Genomic DNA, 23974 nt, shown 5'->3' with positions numbered 1-23974 from the left:
GTCTGTCCCTTGGCTCTGGGCAGGAAAGGCGGGGGACCGGTGGCGCGGGGGTTGGGGAGGGGCTAAAGAGGGGGGTCTCTTCGCCCCCTCACCCTCCTTTTCCGCCTTGTCCCGGGCCTGAATGGCCGCCCCAGAAGGGGTTGAGAGAATGTTGTTGGCTGGGACACTCCCGGGAGGGCACAAACTGGAGGAAGCGGACAGACACTACCATGGACCCAGGGCCCTCTCCTCCCAGTTCCCCGGGCGGGGTCGGCCACGCTGGCCACACCCTCTTAGAGCGCCCGCCGGGTCCGGGCGGTCCCGGGGCTAGCAGCCCGGCCCCCTTGTGCCGGGCGCTTGAATGTCCTCTCTACGGATCACAGCTTCGGCCCACACTTTGGGGAAGGTGCTTCCCTGGGGCTCGCTCTGGATCAGGCGCCTGCGCCCTCAGGGGCACCCTTCTCACGCCACTGCCGAGTTTGCGCCCCTCCTGGGACAGTTTGAGAAGTGAACAAACTTTTGAACGGATAAAAATCAAGAGGAGTCCGTCTGGAGCAGGAGCAGGTGAGCTGGGCTCAGGAGGGGTACATGCCCTTCAGCCTGAGGACAATCTGTCTCTCCCTCTCTCTGTCTCTGTGTGTGTCTCTCCTCCTGACTCCATTCCCCCTTCCCCTGCAGGCTGATACTAATCTGCCCTCCCTCGGAGGAATTGGGGCTGGGGCAGGGCGTCTGTCAGTTAAGTGGGTCCCGAGCAGCTTTCCTTCGCGGAATTTGGGGACTAAGGTGGCAGCTGGCAGAGGTGGAAGGATTGCTTCTGAAACTGGGGAGGGCGGGAGAAATTGGGGGCCTAAAGACCCGAAGAGTCTGGGTGTGATAACTGCTTTCTCCAAACGCAACTTGCGGGAACTTCAGAAAAGTTTTTTGAAGGAAGATGGAGAGGGGAGCAGAGTTGGGGTTTTGAGGTTTAACGTGGGAGGGAGGAGAGCTTCGCTTCCCACGCTGAAGGAGGGATGAATTTGCTTGTTTCCCCAATCAGGGTGGATTATCAATGCCCCGGACCTGCTCTCCCAGCAAACTCTGAGAGACGCTTGGAGATCCCCATAGGGGTCTCCGCAGAAGGGGAGAGAAGTACCAGCCGAAAATAGCAGTTTCCCACTCTCCCGCGGAGGGGGTGGGGGGCGGGGTTATCAGTCCCGAGCCCCAGCTCTGGACAACCTCAACCCCAGCTGCTCCGGGACCATTGGATGATTTTAAGTTAGGATGACACGAGAGAGGGAACAATTCCCAAATTTCTTCCTCTTTTCCTTGGAAACCCATTTTGTTGCAGAGATCCAACTCCCGAAGATGCAAGAGTGCCCCTCTCCATCCTCCACCCCTACCACCCCCATCATAATCTTCCTCCTTTCTCCAGAGCTCAAGGGAGAGCAAGGAAAAGAGCCCCTTACTCTGACTGGGGGGCTGAGATTGCCCCCATCCACACAAGGGAAGTCCCCGGAGAAAGAGATGGTTCTTTTAAAAGGAGTCAAGGGCAGAGGGTGGTTTCAGAGGGCGCAGCTGAACTTGGGCATGCCCTGGTTGAGAGTGGGGGGAGTAGGCAGGTCCCCGGTGGGGTGCTGGGCCTTCCTTGCAGGATGGTCTGAGAAAGCAGGTGAGGGCAGAGGCCGTGGTGGGTGTACCAGCAGAGCCTGGGGAATTTTCCAGCCCCGCGTGCTGGGAATGGGAGGCCCAGCTTGGGCTGGCAGGTCCCCGCAGCATCTGAGGTTTGTGGGTCCTTCCCTGCACAGCCGGGCAGGCAGCAGCTGGCAAATTTGGACCAGTTCTTGGAGAGGGTCGGAAGGGGTTGTGTATCCCAGGAGGGACCATTCTCATAGTAGTGCATGGTGTCCCTGGCCAGTGCCCAGCCCACACCTCCAGAGGCTGCTTGGCCCTGCTCTGTAGGGAGCTCAAACCTGCCCAGGCCTTTGTTTTCCCAGCGGGCGCCTGAGGTTTTTCCGCTGGTAATGCAGTGGCTGTCCAGGACCTGCTCCTCCTGGAGCCTCCGGAATTGGGCCTGCCCCCCCTAACAGGTTTAAGAGGGCCCAGCCCGCACTGCCTAAAGACCTGATCTCCAGAGTGTGGGCCTTGAGAAGTCCAGGGGCAGACAGGAAAGTGATTGATACCCCCAAACTAAGCCCTTTTCTTTCCTTCCATTTTGTGGACCTACCAATCTCTCCAGCCCAGAGGAGTGGGGTGGAAGAAAGGTCTCATCCCGCCGCAATTCCAGAACTGACCCGGGAGCCAACTGGGGCTTTTCTTTGGCGGCTGCCCAGGCTCTGGGTACACTAAAGAGAAGGTGCCTGGTTCTAGGCTTCACCCCCCTCTTGATGAATCCAGTCCTTTCGCCTCTATCTCCCCAACACTCCCCTCACCAAGATCTGTGGGGTTCTCTCTTTTACTCTGTCCTTTCTCCTCTTCCTCTTTCTCTTTTTTATCAGGATTGACAGAGAGACAACAATTTGCTAAGTCTTGTCTAAGCCTATACTGGGAAGCTGCGGACTCAGCCCCGACTTCTCAACTAGGGGGAACCGCCCCATTCCCAGACCCTTGAATTCTGCCCCCAAGTTGAGGGAAGTTGACAAAGAATGGGTGAAGGATGGCTGGCCTGCCATGGGACAGAGCCCCAACCCGGGGAGGGTGCAGTTTTTAGCTATTTGCCTGTTGCAGAGAGAGGATTTAGAAACAAAGGAAGAGAGGGGGGGAAATGGTGGAGGAAACAGCACAAAGAACTGGAAAATTTGTGAACAACAAAGATAAAAGACTGGTGGGGGAAGAAAAGATTTGAAAAAGCCCTAGTACTGGGGACAGAAGTGCCTCCACGAGGGTGGGTGGGACAGAGGTGAACATGAAGAAATTCTGGTAAAGAACAGAATGATAAAGCAGAACTTGTTTGTTTTGTGGGGGGGGGGGAGGCAGAAGGGAAGGAAAGAGAAAACAAAGGAATGAAAGAGGGAGCTTAAAGTAAAGGAAGCAGGAAGGAAAAAAGTAAAAGAGAAAAGAAACAGAAGGGAATAGACAGGAAAGGAGGATGGGAGGTGAAGGGAGGGAAAAAGACAGAAAGAAAGCAGGGTAGCTTGGGGGGGCAGAAAGAAAGCCAAGAAAGGAAAAAGTGAGAATTAGAGAGACAGAGGAAAGAAAGGAGAGCAGGAAATCAGAAATCAGGTTTACAGAAAGGGGATCCCAATTAGGAGGAGGGAGGGAGGAGGGGGAAGGAGGTGGGAAAGAAGCCTGCTGTGGTCGCTGTGGCTGAGCGGGGGTGGGGGGGGGTGGAGGGGGTGGGGGGGTGGGGGTGGGGGGGGTGGTCTCCTGGTGCCCCACCGGCACCCGCTAGGCTACATTGGCCTTGACCTCCCCCCACTGGCTGCCCTGTGGGAGGGAGGTGGAGGTTCTCACCAGCCCTCTGCAACCAGCTTCTCTGAGAAGCAGCTGCCTGAGCTGGAGAAGGGCTTCCTTCCGCAGCCTTACCTACCTCCAGCCCAGCCCAGTGGGCCTTGAGGCTCAGCGGGTCCAGATCCACTTCCAAAACCAGAACATGAAGCCAAAAAGGTGGTTTAGAGAGGGATGGCTGGCCAAATCGCCATGGCTGTCTCCTCACCCACAGCCCCCAGCGCCTCCACCCTGACCTTGCTGCAGGGGCTGTCTGCAGGCGGGCTGCCTGGTTCTGCCATGCTCTGGCTGTGACCTTGGGCCTCAGTTTGATCAGAGGTCAAATGAGTCCTTTGTGCTGGAGGGTTCTTCTATAATTGTGGTTACAATGCCTGTCTGTGTTTGTGCAGGTGAGAGAGGGGTAAAGAGAAGGCCTGCCCCCCCACTCCCCCCACCCTCACCACCCCAGGAAAGGTATCTTCATTTTCTTCATTGGTGAGAAGAAAATTCTTTCTTGGCCAGCCTGACCTCCACCCATGCTCCAAAGAACTTCCTTCCAGGGCAGAGGCTTTCTCTCCACCAGAAAGGGTTGTATTCATCTGTACGAGGCTTGGCGTGAGGTTTTCCAGGGCTGAAGGGGCCAGAGAAGGAAGTCATTCTTGAAAGAGAATGAACACATTTCCTACTAGGGCGAGCGGACTCTAGGTCTGCAGAACACTGCACTGAACTCATGCACACGTAGATGTTAATTGGCAAAAGGGCTTTAGATTCAGCTGCAGAGGAATGAAGGGGGGGGCGGGGGCATGGGGGGGGCGTGGGTGTGTGTTTCTGGAGCCTGTTGGGCCTGCACTCCCGGGCCCTGTTCACGCGCTTCCCTGGACAGCTGCCCCGTTTGATTCAAGGGGCTTTGCTTCTTTTCTTTTCCCTTTCCTTTTTTTTTTCTTTTCTTTTTTTAAGAGGGTTTCTTTTTTTTTTTTTTTTAAGATTTTATTTATTTATTTGACAGACAGAGATCACAGTAGGCAGAGAGACAGAGAAAGAGGAGGGAAGCAGTCTCCCCACCGAGCAGAGAGCCTGATGCGGGGCTCAATCCCAGGACCGTGGGATCATGACCTGAGCTGAAGGCAGAGGCTTTAACCCACTGAGCCACCCAGGTGCCCCTTTAAGAGGGTTTCTTTTTTTTTTTTTTTTTTTTTTAAGATTTTTTTTTTAATTTATTTGACAGAGAGAGATCACAGGTGGGCGGAGAGGCAGGCAGAGAGAGAGAGAGAGGAGAAAGCAGGCTCCCTGCAGAGCAGAGAGCCCGATGTGGGACTCGATCCCAAGACCCTGAGATCATGAACTGAGCTGAAGGCAGAGGCTTAACCACTGAGCCACCCAGGTGCCCCTAAGAGGGTTTCTTAAAGCCAGTTAGGTACCTCCTTTGTTTCCCAGCAGTGCAAAGGGGAAAGTCACTGAGATGAGCCCGATCTCCAAGGGCAGTCAAAGCCTTGGGAATGGGCTGGGGGACCTCAAACAACCAGCTGCCACTAGGTTCCCAGTAGGCCTTGCACTTCTTCTCAGGACCCTGGGTCCAGCACTTCCCCACACTGCGCTTCTAGCTGCCCCCGCCTCAAGCTGCTGCTTCCCTTCATCTATCTTTCTCTCTCCCTCTATCTCTCTTGCTCCCTTTCTTCCTTCCTGTTCTTTCTGTTCTCTCTTTCCCTCATCACTGAGCCCAAGATGGGGCTTTGAGAATCAGGCTTTGCTCTGAGACCTTCAGGCATGCTACTAGGAGACCTGCCCTCGGGAGGACATGGATGCAAATATGAGGATGGGAAGATAAGGGTCAAATCAGGGAGTCAGTTTGGCTGATCAGGTGTGGGATGAATCCGCTGGTTTTCTCTAGCAGTCCTGATTATCCTGCATCCCTGCCGCTCATCCCAGAGAATCTGTTCCCACCTCATCCACCTGCTGGCCTGCCCTTGGCCATAGGGCTGAAGTTGCTGGTGCCCCCAAGGCCATTCTTTCCCAGGATGAGGGAGGGCTTACAGGAGCTCCCCTTGCCTCAGCGGGTAGGGGTGCCGGGGAGGGGGTGTGGGGAGGTCAGGGACTCTAGGTCAAAGCCTCAAACTAGGAAAGAAGCAAAGCCTATCTCCTGATGCACTTCGGGGTCCTCTCTCCCTTGGGTGGAGAGGTTGGTTGGCTCTTGGCTCTTGGCTGTCTCTCCAAGGAAGACACCTGATCAGCCAGGCCCCCAGCCTGCCACATCTGCTTGGCAAAGAAGGGAGACCTCTCCTTCAAGGTCTGGTGAAAGGGATGCAGACTGTGTGCCCCAAGCAGCTTCCTTGCCTCAACCGGCCCTTCAGGGAAGGAGGGAACCTACTTGACTTCACAGGATCCCGATCTCAGCCAGCAGAGCTGTGACAACTGCAGCCACATTCTGGAGCCTGACACTGGAGGAAGCTTCTGCCACTCGGCTCTCCTTGCTGCCTCTTTGCTGCCTTGGCCCCTGCTCATTCCACTGTGTTGTGGCTTTCTCCCTCATTCCCGGGGTGGGAGGGATGACAGGGAAGTAAGATGTTCCTCCCCTTCCCCCTAGTCTTTCCCCATGCCCCACCAAGCCTCAAAGCTACTGATCATAATCAACCACTGCTCCCAGCCCTGCTCAGAAGGGACTCGCAGTGAATTCAGATTCTCTTCTGGGCAGGAGGAAGAACAAATGCTCCTTCCTCAGTCCTCCCTGGCTCATTGATCCATTCGAAGGCCACTGGGGGGTCAAAGTTGAGACCGGATTGCTTCAATTGGTTTAAAATTAGCATTTTTAAAAATCATACCGAAGGCCCAGATTTCTCACATGGGAGGAATGGGAGGTCTCAGGGTGCTGGGCTGGCTCAGTCCGTAGAGTATGTGACTTTGGATTTCAGGGTCATGAGTTCAAGCCCACATTGGACCTAGAACTTAATTTAAAAAAAAAAAAAGGAATAGGAAGTCTTTACCCAGACCCACACCTCCTCTCTGGCCTTTCAAACCAGCGATGATATAAAGGCTCGTTGAGGTGAAGGCATGGAAGGAGAATGAGCAGTTGGCCCCATCTACCAGCTTCAGCGGTTCGTTCCGCTAATATTTATTTAGAGCGTACTGCGAGGGAACCATCATCTGTACCTCAGTTTGTCATGGACCGTCAAGAGCCATTCCTGCCCCTATGAGGCTTCAGTGTGTATGGACAGATATACAAATAAATCAGTGGAAAAGAAAGTCTGGGTTCAGCTGATTTCTACCGCAGCCTTCCAGGTGCCTGGTCTCAGAGCCACCAGCTCTGAGGGAGCCCCCAGCCCCCCCACCCCAGCGACCCACACCAACTCCGTTGAAAAACAGGACGGCCCTGGGTCTCGTTTGTTTCCCGCACTGGAAGAATATAAAATGGGGCAAGAAACATGCACTGGGATTGGCAGACCTGAAATAAAGGGTTTGGGATGTCGGCGAAGGGGCCTTCCAAGGGTCCCGTTCCGTTCCACCCTTGGGACATGCCCTGTCGCCGCGCGGGGTGACCGGTTTCTCTGGGGTTGCCGAAGCAGGCTTGGGGTTTGCCTTAGTGTAATCACATGCCTGAAGGTGACAGTGAGGGTGTGCATAAGCAAGTAGGCTGAAGGGGGGGTGTTCAAGTGTTCCCACACAGGGCTTGGCACTGGAGCAGGTGTGTGTGCGCATGCACGCTGCGGGGCCGGCTGCACACAGATCTGAACATAGCTCTTCATACATGACCCTCTGTGTTTGCAAGTGTGTGTGTACCCTCTGAATTATTATAAAATTACCCTGACCCTTACAGAAAATCCATACCAGCCTCGGCCTTTCTCCCCCGACCTCTCGACCTCTGGGGTGCCTGAGGAAAGAGCTGACCCGGTCACTGCCTCCCCCAGTCAATGAGTCTCTCTCCATTAGCATAAAACATGAATCTGCTGGCAGCTTGACAAATTATAACTAGCAGCCAGAGTTTTGCCAACTGGCTGGCTTGGGCGCTGTCTATTTATCATTGAAAATGGTAAATCATAAGAATCCAGATGACTTAATTATTCAAATCCACCCAGGACCCAGAGAAGCTGCAGTCCCGTCAGTCTCCGCCCTGGGCTCAGGGAAAGGGCAAGAGGACGGTGCTGGAAGCTTGGGTGGGGGCTGGGAGATGCAGGATCCACGGCCACCCGTCTCCTCTGCCCGGCAAGCCCACGTTTCTCTGCAGCCCCTCCCCTCCCTGCCTGCATGCTACTGTCCCCAGAAGAAACCAAGCCGATTGTTTTGGCTACTGACCCTCCCAAGGCCCCCCCTGCCTGCCACCCATCCCCTAGCTCACACAGGAGGTTCTCTGCATCTCTTTGTGTGGCTCTCTGCTAGCTTGCCCTCTCTTTCTCTTTCTCTTTCTCAGTGCCTTCATCCTCTTTCTCCTCTTTCTCACATTCTTCCCCTCCCACCTCTCTTTCTCTCTCCACTCCTACAGATGGATCCTGACCTCCCCCCCACCCATAACTTCTCAGATGGAGGTTTGCCTGCGCTCCTGCCCCCTTTGTTTATACACGGTCCCAGAGGTGCCCTCTCAGGACCTCCACGCACCCACACTACTCCACCCGTACCCCAGCACTTGAGTCCTGGGAGGTTTGAATTCTCTCCTCCGTGGAGCCACATGGAAACGTAAGTGTCATGGATGACCTTGGCCTACTCAGCCCCTCACCCCCACCCTCCACACACCTAACCTTCCTTCTGTGGGTTTCTGAGCACCATTCTGCACAGCTGGGGAGCTGGGAGACCGGCTGTCACAGATATGCCCCAGCAGGAGACAGGACTGGGTCCCAAGAAGGCCCACCCTGGGGCTGTCCCCCGGCTCCCCACACTGGACCACCTCACACCGGAGCAGAGGGATCGCTCAACTTGAGAAAAAGAAAATCTGTTTGCAGAACAAATTGTGCATCCAGAGGTCTTCATGCTGAGCTTCTGGGGTCCCTTTGATTTCTGGGTCCTTTTATCTTTGTGTCCTCACAATCCAGTGTAAATATGTGCTATTATTTCTTCCAGTCCTGGACAACAAAGGAGGTGGGCGTTGTCCCCAGCCCCCAGTGGGGGGTGGTGCTGGGTCCTCCACCTTCACCCATCATGCGGAGGAGAATGTGGGCCATGAGGGGTTCACTACAGCCCCTCTCTTTGCGTGGCATCCTGACTTATTCTTTTGGGGGGCTTGTTCTCTCTGTGAAGGCCCCAGAGCTCCAGCCCCAGACGTGCCCCAGACGTGCCCCAGAGCCCACTTCTGTGTCTGCAGATGCTTGTCAGGTTGGTTCAGAGTGACCGTGTCAGCCTGTGTGTTTGTCCCCACACTTTCAGGAATCCTTATGCTGGAACAACAAGTGACAATGTCCCCACCAACAGGACACCTGAGGAAATAGTCCTCTCCCCACAATTCCATTTTAAGGCCTCTGAGCAACGGAGCTCTCAGTAAAATATCTATCTTGATGAATCATCAAACTCTAAAGAGGGAGCTACTCATTACTGCTACTGAACCTGCGTAAGTTATTCCTTGAGTCTAGCCTTCTTCTCCTTTCAGGGTGGAGTATGGGGATGGGGCTCCCCAGTCTCCAGAGGGGACTCCTCCACTCCCTCTCCGAGAGAACATCTACAGCATGTCAGGGACGCTTCCAGCTCGGGGCTCATCCTCACTGCTAAAACCCGCATCCCTTCCCTCTTCCCTCCCTCCCAACCTTTCCAAGCCAGGTTCCTGTTTGACCGCAAGGGCAGTGGTGAGGGGTAAAGCAGGAGTGGAGAGGATCAAGATTCAAAGGCAGGCCAGCAGCTGGACGCCAGGAAGATCAATAAGGTAGATAGATTGGAGACAGGTTTCTCCCACTTCTTTTTTTTTTCTGCTGGCTCAGCGGCCCCGCCCCAGCTCCTACAAGCAGGTGGGGGACAGAGCCCAGTCCTGGCCTCTCTCTGCCCTTCTAACTCAAACAGGTTCCTAATCCCTGGGTAGAGGGTAAACAGCCTCCGAACACCACCTGCATTAACCACAGAAATGCCGCCGGTGTATTTTGGGCACTCTTCCCTCCCGCTCCCCCCAACCCCATGTTACTAATTAGCCCAAGAGCTTGGGAGAAGCTTGGGAGGGGCAGCTAAGAATGCCTTTGTGCAGGCCCTGCGAGCCCAGGTCTGAGCTCTGGATAGTGTCTCTGGAGCTCGAACCACTGATGGTGGCAGAGGGCTTCCAGCCCCCTCCCCACTCACTGACTCCTAAATCAGCTCAAAGGGAGACGGAGGCTTTTTTCTCTGCACCCCTCCCCGAATCCCCCTGTCTCCCCTTGGCTGTTCACAGCTGGGAGGCAGGTGGGGGATAAGAGGGAGAGTAGAATCGGCTCTGGAAATCAAACGACCCAATAAAAAATTAATTGTCTAATTAAAACCATGAGGAAGCCCCTTGCCAGAGTTTGGCTCTGAGTCGTCAGGGCTATAAAGGGTGGGAAAATGAGTCTCAGCTCCTAATAAATTCCTGATTTGCAGCTTGGTCTATCCGCGAAGGAGCGCTGAGCGTTCTGCCAGGGTAGAGCTCCTGGAGGTCACTCCTTCCTCCCTCGGCCCCCAGCCCAGGTGATCACACCCACTGCCACCTCCACTCACCCAACTCAAGCCCAGGGAAAGGAGTCTCTCCAAATGGGCAGAAAAGGCTCTGCTCAGGGAGGGCAAGCCTTTCTGAGACTGGTGCGCAGGCCCCCTGATGTGGTGCTACCCCTCTGCTTCCTGGTCCTCCAGGAAAAGGAACTTCCTGGAAACTTCTCCAGCTAGAGAGGTCTTCGTTTAAGTTAACTACTAATTGTTATAGACAGGCTTACTGTGCAGATTCATTTTGACCTCACCTCCTCTATTTTTGTGAAAAATACATCTTTACTGAATTTCCAAACCAGCAGCTTCCCTCCCTTAGGCTTTAGTGCTGATTTTTGCAGATGAATGATGGGCGACCAAGCTAATAAATTTAATATTCCCCACACTAAAGGGCTGAGCACACACTGCCTCGTTGGCCAGATCTTCTGGAAGAACAAACACGGAGCTAGTCTAGAAAGGAGTGCAGAGCTAGGCAAGTCTTGGGTGTAGATGAGGACCCAAACCCTGAAAAATTGTACCAAATCTTCCCTTGAATCTGTCCAATGCCTCTCTTCCCGCCCTTCCTTGGCAAAAGCCAATGCATTATACATCGTCAGAGGCATTAATTTGCAATAGCTAGAGAAGAAGGAGGAAGTGGTTAGCATACAGCCCTCAACATCATAATATGTCATTTTATTATGTAGAACACAATCCTGGATATAATATCTGTGATTTGTTTTTTAAACCCAGGAGAACAAACAAGGGTGTTCTCAGAAGGACACAGACTTATCTCATATGTACCTCTATTAATTAAAACATTTCTGCAAAGTCTCCTTTTAAGATGGACTTCATAGCTCTTCTACAAAATGAATTATTTTTTGACTGATCCCCCAAAAGCAAAGGATAAAGATCTGTCACCAATAAGGACATTCAATAAACTGAGTCATGCACCCTGAGGAATTGGAAACACGTGGAGTCCCTGGCCCTTGTTGGCCGGAGGGGCTTCCCCGCCAAGGTGACTGCTGGGTGTCTGTGTGCTCCTTCTGAGGTCCTTCTCTGTGGCCACATCTGGAATATATTATTTATCATTCCTGATAATCCTTCCTTCGTTCATCTGGTTGTTATTTTTCATCCTAAACAGTGAACTAAGCTTTCCCTACTAAGGAGAAAAACAAAAGGAAACAAATTCCTGAGCTCCATGTGGCTCAGGATCCCATTTCAGATTTCAGCAAGGTCCCATCCACAAGTGTCACCATGGTGGCTGGATCTTCCGGCTCCCGAGAGCCCCAAACCTAGAGACTGGGGCACAGACCCTGGTGCCAATTTGCCTTGTGCCCACCGGGAGCCAGGCCCCACTGGGTGCTTACATATGGGTGACCCTTTTTAGGACGGGACTAGCAGGCAGTTTTCCATCCCCCGATGGATGGAATTGGTCATTTCTTGTCCCTGCTACCTGGTGGAAGACTGCATATTCCTCCCAGGTCCTACTGTTCCTGGAGAAGCTCCGGTTTCCTGATTCCACTTCTCTGGAGGACTTAGCTTCAGAGGTCATTCTGTGAAGCTCTGTGTCTCTGGGCAAAACTCCCTTGAATATTCCCAGTCCTCAGGCGGACCAGCTTGAGTTCGTAAAGAGAACCCTGAGCCCAGAAGGGCAGGACAGTGGCACGCGTTCACACCATTCGGGGCAGGGGGTATGGGGGTGGGCAGGGCACCATGTGTACTGAATTCTATGTGAATGGCACCACCTAGAGTTGTGCTCTAGGAGCGCAGAGAGCGCTGGTCCCGGAGCTGAGTCACCCTGCACCCCAGGGGTGCCCGGTGACTCCACATGGCATTCAAGGGTGAAACACCTACCTTCTGACAACTGATATGTCAACACCTCAGCCCCCGAGAAAGGGCTTAAAGGGGAAACCCTCCCTGCCTCACTGATGGCTGAGAGATCTAGGCTCAGCACACAGCTCACCAATCTTCTCTATTCAGCTTCAAAGGCAGCCCCAGCCCCAGGGAGGACCTCAGGGGTATGGAGCAAAGCTGATCTGACCTAAATGGACAATGGATAATGTTGCCTGAGCACAGGTGAGGCCAACCCTAGAAATCACAGGGAGACCTAAGATCCCACCCGGCCGGCAGTTTGGGGAGGGAGGGGAGCAGGTAATGGAGGGGCAATCTTCAAGGTGCAGAGGCATTTACCGTTGCCCCTCCTAGACTGAAGAGCACCTTGCCTGCAAGCAAGCTGCTCTAGCCTCCTCACCTGTGTCAGCCTGGCCCATCTGGCCCCGGTACTTTACCCTCTGCAGAGCTTCCCTCTGTCCTTTCAACCCCTTCCATTTTCTCCTCTCCCAGAGTCTTTTTGAACAAAACCTACTGACCTCTGTTATTTCCACGACTTTCCCCTCAAGCATTCTCTCAGCCTGCAGGCATTCAGGGTCCCCCACCGTGTCCTCCCCTCACTGGGACAGGGCCCTTTCCCGTGTCCTAGTCACCCCATGATGCCAGGACACCCCCGACTCAGCAGCTCACAGATGCTCTGCTCTCAGAGCCCCAGATGAGCTACCACATCAAAGACTGGGACACCAGCACTTAGAGGATGGGGACACCCAGTCAAGGACCAACCTACCTTGACTGAACTCCCTCTTTGTTCTGGCATCGTGGGCCACAGAAAGAGCAGGGGTAAAGAATCCGGTCCCAAAGGGCACTGGGTCATGCAACCAAAAAAAAAGAAAAGACATAATCATCCCAGACTTAAAATAAGTCTTTATCTTAAGGTTCACCTGACCATGAAGGTGAACTTAGTGGACAAAAAATTTCAGAGGTGGGAGAAAAAGCTGTCAACTAGAATCCTCCCAAAAGACACCCGGAGGAGGTCAGCTGCAGCTGGGATCCCCTCAGAGGCCTCCCGGAGGCTAAAGAATCATCACATGGGTGGGCTCCATTTCCCCAGCACATTGGCCACTGGGGAACATCCCTGGGCACCCGCTCTCTGCCAGGCTCTGCGCCAGGCACCAGAAACACAAGTGCAAGGGAGTCTGTGCCTTCAAGGCGCTGTCAGCCTAGATGGGGGAAGAAATTGTAAGTAGATCTCCATAAAGCAGTGAGGGAAGGACCATCACTTCTGGTACAGCCAGGCATTATCAGAGCACCACAAACACACCTAAATCTGTCTGTGGAAAGGGCAGACGAAAGGGGTAGGGAAGGCATCCTGAAATGGGGAGGCCAGTGTAAACCAAACACATGGTACCCCTTCTCCCTGCACCCCTCCCAACGGAAAGTCACCTTCCGCCCCACCAGCTTCTTCAACCAAGGTCCTTGTGGGGTGTGCACACCCCAGCACACTTTCCCACGCAAACTTGAAGCAGATAACTCCAATCCTGAACTGGGATGGGAGCTCTGGGGTGCCTCCCTAACCCATCTACCCCTCAGTTCTCCCACCCACCCGGCACAATGGCCGCGTGCTCTCTGATTCCCAGCCTTGGAAGAACCCTGGGCAAGAGAGAGGGAAGACCCTATCATCTCCGGGAATCACTTGGTCTGCCACCTTCCTCCTCCCCACCTTTGGGGAAGATGGCCCTGCTTCCCCCTGGTTCTCCATCTGTGATCTAGTGCCCACCTCCCACTGCTGCAGCTCTTCCTCCTCCCCACCTTGGAAGAACACACGCCTCCCTCCAGATCTCCCTCCAAGGTGGCTGAGTGGGAGGGAGGCCACCTTTGGCCCCATTTTCCTTGGCCTAGGCGGGCTATTTTGGAAATGAGAAAACCCCTTTGCCCTTTCCTCCCCTCTGGGGAGCACCCTCCCTCCCCTCTCCACATTCCCCAGAAGTTCTCAGACTGAGATCCATCCTACGTGAAGTTATGTGGTGAAATCAGCGCTTTCCTGCCCTGCAGGCGCCAATGCTGGGAAGGGAGCCTACACAAACCTTTGATGTAGGCACGTTTTTAAAGGCCCACCTGTCCCCTGTCTCTCCCCAGCCCCCAGCCTGAACTGCTGGAGCCCCTCATCACAGCTTTAAATCCCAGGCTCCCCACCCCAACCCGGCCAGGATCAGGTCACACACACCCTCTCCCACTGGGGGTAATCAAACCCAACCACGCTCACTCAGGGACATCTGTCTCCAGTGAATAAGGAGCGATCCCAAACTTGAGGGGTTCGGTGACACTTAAAAGCTTCAAGCAGGAAGATCTGCAATTTCTCTTGGAGTTGGGCCTGTGGGGAGGGTCACTGGGAAACCCTTGTTTGATGTTGCGCTTTCATGGCTGTGGTTTGATCCAGATGTTCTCCACTTGTGGGATTTTCTCCTTGGGAGGGAGGGGCCCTTGGCTGTGAAGACATTTCCACCATGTGCACATGTGGGTCTGGGCCGGCCGGGTGGGGGTGCTCCTCTAGCTGATCTCACTCTGCTCCCACCAACCTTATCTCCCCCAGGATCACAGCTGTTCCCTCCACACTCAAAGAAGAGAAGATAGCATTCCCACCAAGGGGCATTCCTAGCCCCTTGTAGGTTTGCTGTGTCACGCTCTAGAAATGGCTCTGCCTCTCTGTTCTTCTGGCTCCATAAGATGAAGCTGAATTTGGTGCCCAAAGTTGGTTCATTCCCAGATCGTGAAAAGAATAGAAGAGCAAGTTCAAGAACCAGATTTCTGGCCAAGGAACAATCATCTAAGAAATTGTAAGTGGGATTGACCTGAGTGTGGATGAGTCAGGGCTGTGGAAAGAGGAAGTGGTCATCCCTCTGGGGGGTCAGTCCTACCAGGGTCGAAGTAAACCTTTCCAGACACACAGACCCCTCTGCTCCCTCAGAGCTTGAAAAGGTTAAGACTCAAAAGCTGCCCTGAAACCTGGAAATCTTTCCTTCAACGTTAAAAGTCTTCAGACGTTCCTCCTGCTGTCCAGCCTCAGGGACTGCTCCCTATTCCAGGAGGCGCCTCCCCCAAAGAAAGCATGTCGGTCACAATCAGTGATCCTCCAAAGCCCCAGGCATCCTTCTAGACACTTCTGTCTTCTGGAATCAGAAGAAGGGCTGCCAACTCCATCAGAAATCAGATTGCTCCTGGAGCCGTGCCGGTGAGCACATAAACACTTCTTGAATCCCTGCCCGCATCGTAGAGGTCATGGCCTACACTGGACACGTGGGTGTTGAGTGATGGAGGCCGGGAAGGCAAATGAAACTCCAAGCCTTGCCGGATGAAGGCCCCAGGCTACAAGCAGATCCTAAAGGACTCACCTCAGCCCCAAGGTTGGGTAAGTGGACTATTTTAGGAGGGGACTGTGTGGGGAGAGAGAACGTGTGGGAAGCTTCTTGCAAGAAGAGGAGATTTGGGGGAGACGAGGGAGCGGGGGAGCCACGGAGTGGACGGAGGAGGGCCCAGGGCTGGAGAGACCCAAGAGAGATAGTCCAGTGGGAGAAGAGTGAGCTGCTTCTGCCAACAGCCCAGAGGGAAGGAAGGCAGAAGATGGGAAAAGCCCCACAGGCTATCCCACCTGGAGAAACTGAACACCGTCCCCAGCTCCCCTTACTCTGTGTAACACCAGAAAAATGCATGTTTGGGGGATCAGCTTGTCCCCTGGAGGCCCTGAGGGTCAGTTCTCAGGCCCACCCTTCCTTCGGATTTTGATGCAGTCAAGCACAGATGGGTCAGGTCATAATGGTGATGGGGTGAGTGGCATCGGGTCTCCCTGGCTTGATTTTTTTCTTATTCCCCTACATCCTCTCTCTCTTAGGCAATAATTTCTCATTTCACTTGGTCTTATATACCCCATATGTCTCTAGCTCAGAGAACTAAGAAACACTCCATCATTCTTAAGCTGGGCCTTGCCACCTGCGAGCCCCTCCCCTCTCACACATATGTTCACACAACTGGGGCAAGTGGTAAGTTTCCCCATGGCCCCCTCCTGCCCCTCTCCCCCACTACTCTTCTCAGCTTTCGGACTAGAATTAGAGCTTTCTCTCCAGCTGGGGGGTGGCAGGGCCATGATAGGAGATCTTCACAGCTGGATAGCAGCTGGAAGAGCCCCACCTGTTCTGTGCACTCACAGTGGCTCCCTGGAGGTGACCAGTGACAAGGGGAAGAGGCGCTGGGAAGTCGTGGGCTGGGGGAGCTCATGCATTGGGATTCGGGACATGGTATGGTCTGGTCTGGGGTGCAGGGGAGGCCAGGTGCTCAACAAGGTCTCCTGGGTCTCTCAAGCGGCTGATGGTGTGGGGCACAGTCCGCTCAGGGCATCTGAAGACTCTTCTTCCCCACCTCCTCCCCTCCGCCTCTCCTAGTCTTCATTACTGTGGAATCTAAGTGAGGACACACCTGTCCCAAGTGCTGCTCTCAATCCGTCCCCCCACCCTGCCCCGTGACTTCCACTTCCCTACACCCTTCCACCCGTGCCCAAATCATCACCCTGCAGGCTTGCTAGAGTCTGACCCAAACTCTCTACTCCAGAGACAGACCTGTCCCCAACTCCCACTGCTGCTGTGGGTGGAGAAACTGACATAGGACCAGAAAAACCATCCTCTGTCTCTTCTCCTGAAGGGCTCACAGACCCCAGGCCCCCTCCCAGAGTCAGAACTCCCAGGTAACATGAAGAACCTGACAGGGGAAGGGCCCTCATTCTCTCACTCGGGTCTGGAAACATGAGAGCTTCCCCTGTGCTGTGAGGGCTCCGCTTCGGCGCTGTGGAAGGCTCACCACCACCAACCCCCACCTACCCTCCTCCTCAGCCCCATTACTGCCAAAACAGAGCTGTTTGGACAAGTCTGACGCCCAGGACTGGGCTAAGAAGTTCGGGCAGGAGGGCAGAAGTGAGAGACACTTCCTCAGTGTTTCCTGCAAGCCCACTAGGCTAGAGGGCCATGAGCAGGTTCACTGGGTCACAGCCCTGGAAAACTCCCCGGGTTGCACGTGAGACCACTGAACTCCCTGAAGCTGGTAAATAAGATCCTGGCCACCAAGCAGTCGGCACAGAGGTCCTGCTATGTGCTGGGTTGGATTCTGCAGGGGGAAGTAGGGGAAAGGAGGGTCATTTCCCTAGTCTTATGCTCCATATCCCACAGTAACCCCCAGAGGTACATAGTAAAAATGTGGGAGATCCCCATGCTAGTACAAAACCCCATCATCTTTTCTTCCCCTCTGCTCAGACGTGTGATCATATGTGGATCTCAGACACCCAAGCTAGACAGAAGGAAGGACTTCCCCAAGTACGGGTTGGCAGTGCTGTTAGCAATTTCATCAGACATGGAGGCTTCTCTTCTTGGAAGGCGGTGAAGCAGGAGAGTCCCCGTGCTGCTGAGTCAGGGATGAGGTAAGTCCCCCGTCTTCACAAAGATTGGGGGAGGGGATGGCTAACATGACACCTCAAGACCCTACCCAGCAGAGATGTGAATATGAGGACAAGAGGACACACAGAGGGACAGATGGATGGAAGGACTGGAGGAGCAGGGAGGGGGAGCATGGTGGGAGAGATGAATGGTCTCCATCGGACTGATGGATGGCGGCTGAGGTTTGTTTACTGGCAGCCCCTAGCCCACCATCGCCAGGGGAGAGGAATGGCGGCTGGTACATCAGAGGGCTCTTAGGGAAGCTCATGGAGATGATTTAGATGGGAATGAATCAGCTCCATATGGATTAAGTGTCCCTGCAAATCCCAGGATCTTACAGATGAGGGGACGGGGCAAGGGCACCAAGGGGAGGGGCAGGGGAGGGGGCAGCGTGGAGCTGGTGCAAAGAAACACGGGCCTGGAGCCAGGTGGGGGGGTGCCCTGGGAGGGCCCCAGGGGGCCAGCCAGGCACCAGTGGTGTGCCCCCGGGTCTGTCCGTACCATGTCTCTCAGGCTCAGTATCAGGCTTTAGGGGAAGACCCTGTATGCAGGAGTGCCCTGTCGGGAGTTTCTCTCCATTTTCCCTCACCTCTTTCTCTCTCCTCCTCTCTTGCATGTGTTTTTCCATCTTTGCTCTTGGGTCCCTCCCCCTTCCTTCTCTCCTCTCTGTTTTAGTCTCTCTCCTTCCACACTCCCCTCCTCTCCTGCCCCCTCTCTCTGCTGCCCTGCTCCCTTCACTAGAGGTGTGGCTGACAGAGAGCTGCCCGCAGGTCCTGTGTGCTCCAGTCCTCTAGTCGGCCCTCCCTCTGGATTCAGGTGCAGCACTCCCCTTCCCTCGGAGCCCTCAGGCTTGGAGGCGTCCGAGAACACCAAAGGTGGTATGAAAGTGATTTTTTGACTACAAAAAGTTCTTTCTCTTCCTCTCTGCCTACCCTGCCCTCAGCCCTCCGTTCTCCCGGTGCCAGAGGAAGCTGGGAGCAAGACGCCCACACTCAGCAGACAAGGGCAGGCTAAGCAGACCAGGCTTTCCCGTGCCACCAGAGACAGTGGGTCACCTGCTGGCTGGGGGGCTCCCGGAAGCACTGTCTCCCCACTGTTCCTCCCATGCCCCGTGCAGAGGGCCCCAGAGCTGACTGCGGTTATGAAGCCGGCTGCCATGTGGACGACCTGGATCAGAGCACGGGGTAGTCATATATGACAATTGTTTGAAATATCACAGCCGCTCTCCCCCCACCCCCACTGGTGATCTATGGGCTGCGTGCCCTGTAAAAATTATTTATCGGGGCCTCAGAGTGTCCTGATTTAGTGCCGCTGCCTCTGGGGCTGAGGGGCCTGCCTGTCCGCCAGAGCCTAAGCGTTAAACGACGCTAAAAAGTTAAACGGCCAACGTTGGGGGCTCACTCGAGGAGGCGCCATAAAGCTGTCGGAGCTGCTTAAATCAGGAGCGAGGATTCCCCGGGACATCTTCTCACCATATGCCACAAGCCAAGACGGCTTTCCTCGCCGCTTTGGACTCACCCAAACCCAGCAGCCCACACTGGGCAGGGGCTCTGGGGCCAGGCCGGGGCCAGAGCCAAGAAGGAGGTCAAGGCTGACCTCTCCTACAGACCTTCGATCAGCAGCACCGGGCCCAGGGCCCAAGAGTATAAGGGAACACACCATCCAGCCCTCTGCCCTTGGCCAGGGCTCTCCTCATTCACACCCCATGTTTAAAGACCTCCATCAAAAAGCACTGCGGCCCTCTCTTCCCACGGCCCTGGGGGAGCAGCACCTTCCTGTCTCTCACTTCTGTCCCCCAGTTCTGTGCCACGAACCCCCTGTGAGGCCAAGTCAGTCTATGGTGTGACCTCCAGTCTCTTCTGTACCACCGCCGCCCCCACACCCACTTGCCAGGCTCCCTGAAGAATAGGGCCCGGCCCCGGCTCCCCCCACTCCCCACAGACACCTCTGGGGGTCCCCGCACAACACTCAAGACTCAGTGGATGGGTTTCCAGGCTGAAGCCCAGTCCGTGCTGCCCCCGCCCGGCCACCAAGCAACAGGGAGGTGGGTCTCCGCAGGCTGTCTATCACGCCTGCTTTCAGCAGCAGTAAAACTTGCCTCTTAAAACCTCTACTTGGGTCCCTAATATTTGCCTGGCTATATATCTCCGGTGATATATGGACAGAAATTGCTCGTAAATGGCTATAAAACCTCTTAGTCGGGCTGCGGAGGAGGCGCCTGAGTGTGGGCACGGCCCAGGCTGCGGGAGGCTCAGAAGCCGAATCATTCCACCCAGCAGGGCCCCAGGAATGAGGGGCTGTGTGTGGGACCCTCAGCAGAAGAGTGGAGGAAGGAAGTCCGGGGGACATTCTACAAGCTACTTAGGAAGTCCTGCAGGGCTCGCTTACCTGGCTGTCCCCGTGAGGGGCTGTGCAGCTTTAGGGAAGTCACTCAGGGGCTCTGTACCCTGTGAGGATAGTGACACCCACCCAGCTCCCTCTAAGTTGTCGTGAAGAGCAAATGAGGAAAGGCCTAGAGAATTCGTCAGTGCTTTGCAAGCAAAAAAAGCTGCGTAAAATTGGATGCTGCCCTCGGATGGGCCCAGTGTCTCGTGAAAGCCTTCTACCTGCTGGATTCTTGACCTAAGTGTTGCCAATCCTAACAACACCCTGCCATGCAGATACGACAGTCACATGTCACAGACGCAAACCTGGCTTCACAGAGGGCACATAGGTCGTCAGGGCCAGGGACTGATTCCAGAGCTGGTGCCCTTTCCACAACATGAGCATGAGATCCTGGCCACAGGAGGGATAACAGGTAAGAGGCCAGGGGGGTTTCCATCAAGGAGGTGGGGGACACTAGGACAGGTGGCTTCTCTCCCACTCCCTTCCCTTTCCAGAGCGCAGCCGCTCACTCAGACATTTTGGTTGCAGTCCCGGCAGGGCCCGAGAACCAAGGGGTTCCCTCAGCATGTTCCCAGCCACTATAACCCCTCATCCAGAGAAATAGCTCCCCAAGTAAAGAGGTTGACCTGAGGCCTTGTGGGAGGCCTGTGCTCTCCCCTGTCACCACAGACCGAGAGACACCAAGTTTGGGTGGCCCAGGGGATGAATGGCCTTCATGGGGACAGGTCAGCAGGTATAGACCCTAGACAGCCATGTCCCAGATCCCCTGGCCCAACCCCCAGCTATCCCTCCCTTCTGGTCACCCCCCCCCCAGCCTTCCTCTTCCCCCATCCTGTGACCTCTCTGGTGACCTCATGCTCTCCCTCTCCCGCAATATCCCCCTGAGAGCTTCTGGCTGTTCCCTCCCCCTTCCTCCCTCCCCAGGCAGCATCCCTCCTTCACCTAGCTGCCTCTTTTCTCTACTTGGAGCTCTGCTTCTCTTCCTCTCCAAGTCCCTTCAACCCTTGCCTGTCCCTTTTGGTTTCCCACGTTTTCCCTCCCTTGTGGTGTCCCCCCAGCTCCTGGGTGTCCCTTCCTTCCATAACCCCCTCCCCCAACCCTTCTCCTAGTGTCCCTCTGGTCTCTTCCCACCTGCCCTCCAGGATCCATAGCCTCTGTCCTGCCCTTTGACCCCCTCCATTGACAAACCAGGACAACAGTAGGAAGGCCACCCCTCTGTCCCACAACTCCCCTTCCCTGGTGGCTCCCACCCCCAACCCCACTTTTCTTTAAGTTTCCAAATCAACCTTCCTCCAATAATAATGATAAAGCAGGAAGCCGGGCCGGAGGACAGTGCAAATTTTTCTTCTTGACACGGAGTTTCCGATTAAAGGCAAAGGGACATAAATCCTCCTGCGTAATTGCTGTGCTCCAGCTTAGAGCCACTTGGAAGGGAGGCTCCCACCCCCTCTGCCCCTGCCTCCAGGAGCCCCACCCCCATCCTGAGCAGGGCTGTGTCCCCAGAGCCTGGGGCTGGGTTGGGAAGGGGGAAGGGAATGGTGTGGCATAAACCTGAGCCCAGCTCCCCGCATTTCCCTTCCAGGGGTCCCAGCCCAGATGGACTGCTACCCGTGGCCACCCCAGGGAACCCCTCAAGCCTTCACACTGAGAGGATGCCGTATATCTTGGCAAAGCTTCTCAGCATCCATGATCTCAACTGATTCTTTGGAGGACTTTGAGAATGACCAAACAAGTATCAGATAGAGGGAGGGGGCTGTGAGGACCACCAGAGCAATGCCCCTCTCTCCCCTCACAGGAAGGGCAACAGAGCCTGGGACGGGGGCGGGCTGGTGGCAGGGCAGGGTGGGAACCCTGTCCTGGTCTGGTGGGAGCTTGCCCTCTCACATACAAAGGAGGGCTGACACTTTCCAAAGCCATGAAATTGGGGCCCAAACAGCCCCCCCATCATCTTATCACCCAGCAAAGAAGCTTCTATAAAACTCCAAAATGCTCAATGTTCTTATCCCCCAAGATCAGAGAAAACACTAGAAGTATGTGTGAATTGCTCAAGGTCCAGGGCTCAGGGGCAGAGCCTGGAGTCGCCAAACCTCCCCAGTCCACATCTACATCCACTCTTGCAGTGTCCACACCATCTGCCTTACAGAGAGACGAGCCTCTGGCCACTCTGCTGCTTGAACTCAGCCTGGCCAGGACACCTGCCTCAGCCTTCAAAGTAACCCTCAGTTCCTGTGAGAGCCCCACACTCCCTCCCTCTCTTCTTCCCCAATCCTGCTGCCCACTCTCCCCTCCAGGAGGCCGTCCTGACATGAAGCCCTTGGTTCTGCTTTTCTCTGTTTCTCCCTGCTCTGAACAGCCTCCTCCATGTCCATGCTCAGGCAGCTGCCGGAGCGACTCTCCTCGTTCGTGCACAAGGGGAAGGGGCCTGCATCCCCTTCCTCTGAGCCGCCACTGCAGCCCCATCCTGCAGCCCTCTTCACCCTCTCAGACCCAACCAGATCTGCCCAGTGGCTGTGTGTACGTAGATACAGTATATGGCTCCTGTGGTCCTGGGAACCCAGCCGCCTCACCGCCTCTTCTTCGGTGGAAACTGCTGAAGTCCTAGGAGTCCCACATCAGACATAAATGACCATGGCTTCTGGGGTTCCCTGGTCCCCCAGGGGTCTGGAGACCCCTTCCCCAACATCCCAGGTGAAGGAGGCCTTCGGCTAGAACCAAAGGACGGTCACATCTGCATCCTGCTTTCCCATCTCTGAGTAAAACTGGACCCAAAAGATTCAGGCAGGGCCTCCCAAGGTCTAACTTCTAGGTCTCCTGCTTGCGCTTCTCAGAGATTGTGACAAGGGGGCAGACAACTGGGTCAGTCTAGCAGACCCTGACCGATATCCTCCAAGTTCTCTTCAACCCGAGTCCAGCGCTGTGCACCTGCTTTCCCGCAGGTGAGAGGAGAGGAGAGGAGTCTTCAGGAAGAATGTCCTGTCTGGGTCAGGAAAAAAACCAAGAAGGGGAGGGTGGCAGGGTGGGGAATAGTGAGGCCAGCCTGAGGGGCTCAGGTGCCCCTGCAGGGAGCCTGGGTTGAGGTTCCTGGGCCACGGTTGGGGGGCGCTGTAGCCCAGACTGGACCAGGTGGTTCTGGGAGTTACTAGAGGGTTTTCAGGGGCTGTAGCTTCTGGATGCTGGTATAGGCTTTGGGGGGATTACAACAGAGTTGCCCTAGGGATTATAGTGGGGTGTTCTGGGCATCATGGTAGAGTTTCTTTTTTTTTTTTCTTTTTAAGATTTTATTTACTTATTTGACAGAGAGATCACAAGTAGGCAGAGAGAGAGGAGAAAGCAGGCTCCCCGCTGAGCAGAGAGCCCGATGCGGGGCTCGATCCCAGAACCCTGGGAGCACGACCTGAGCCGAAGGCAGATGCTTTAACCCACTGAGCCACCCAGGTGCCCCAATGGTAGAGTTTCTCTGAGATTTCTGTTGGGTTAGTCTAAAAGGCCAGAAGCCTGTGCTTCTAACCTGGGCCCAGTAGAGGAAAGAGCTAAGTCCATAAAAGAAAGCTAAGGGGTGGAGAGGACAGAGGAGGGCCCAGCTCCCAGGAGGGGGGCTGTTAATCTGACACTGCAGGGAATTGGGCCTGCTCCATCTCAACTTGGTATTCCCAAACCCTGACCCACAACCTCATTTGTTGACAGTGAGGGGCTGGGAGCAGAGAGGGGTCCTTGCTCCCCTGGGAGTGACTACAGGCAAGAGATTATGTATGCCCTTGGCTTTCTCTAGGAAGGAAGGACTGGAGAGAGGGCCCTTGATGGCAGGACCGCCCTCCTGGGTGGGTGCCCTCAAGAACAACCAGACTCTGGGCTCCAACCTCAATCCTAGAGCCCTCCCTGGGGGTCACTTAGGCAAGGGAGAATCTGGAGGGGAAAGACATAGACCTTTCTCTCTGGAGACCCCAGTTTTCCAGGATGACAGACCTTCATCCTAGACCCAGACAAATAAATGGAGAATAATCCTTGTGGCTTAATCATGGAAAATTTCCTCAGAGATAGCAGTATGGGGCAAGCAGTGGGCAGACAGGTGGAACGGGAGGGATCCCGAGAAGGAACAGGCTGAGGGCCATTTCAGAGGTGAGTAGGAATAAGGGTGATTTCCAGCCCCAGAGACTGGGAGCAGGGAGAGAAGGCTCACTCACTCTTGTGTCCATCATTCACTCAGCAAATATTTGCAAGAGTAGCCACGAATCAAGTATGGCCAAAGGAGACACAGAGATGAAACAGAGAGGCAGGAACAGCAACTGGAGAGGTTCTCAGAAACTCAGTTCCTC

General features: G+C 54.9%; 1 long non-coding RNA gene across 6 annotated transcripts; it reads left to right on the top strand.

Annotated features, from left to right (window-relative positions):
- Positions 1-22905, top strand: LOC125106625 (uncharacterized). 6 transcript variants are annotated; one of them, XR_007129378.1, is made up of 4 exons: positions 1-543; positions 9115-15208; positions 17097-20073; positions 21244-22905. It is a non-coding gene; the product is annotated as an uncharacterized LOC125106625 (long non-coding RNA). The 6 variants fall into 6 exon arrangements; XR_007129376.1 differs by lacking the exon at positions 1-543 and having other exon boundaries at positions 4776-9217; positions 14393-15208; XR_007129374.1 differs by lacking the exon at positions 1-543 and having other exon boundaries at positions 4776-15208; positions 17097-17260; positions 18018-20073.
- Positions 22906-23974: the final 1069 nt, after the last annotated feature.

This window comes from Lutra lutra, chromosome 8 (genome assembly GCF_902655055.1).
Source record: "Lutra lutra chromosome 8, mLutLut1.2, whole genome shotgun sequence".
NCBI lineage: Eukaryota > Metazoa > Chordata > Mammalia > Carnivora > Mustelidae > Lutra > Lutra lutra.
The sequence above is the reverse complement of the archived record's forward strand: the minus strand, read 5'-3'. Positions and strand labels throughout refer to the sequence as shown.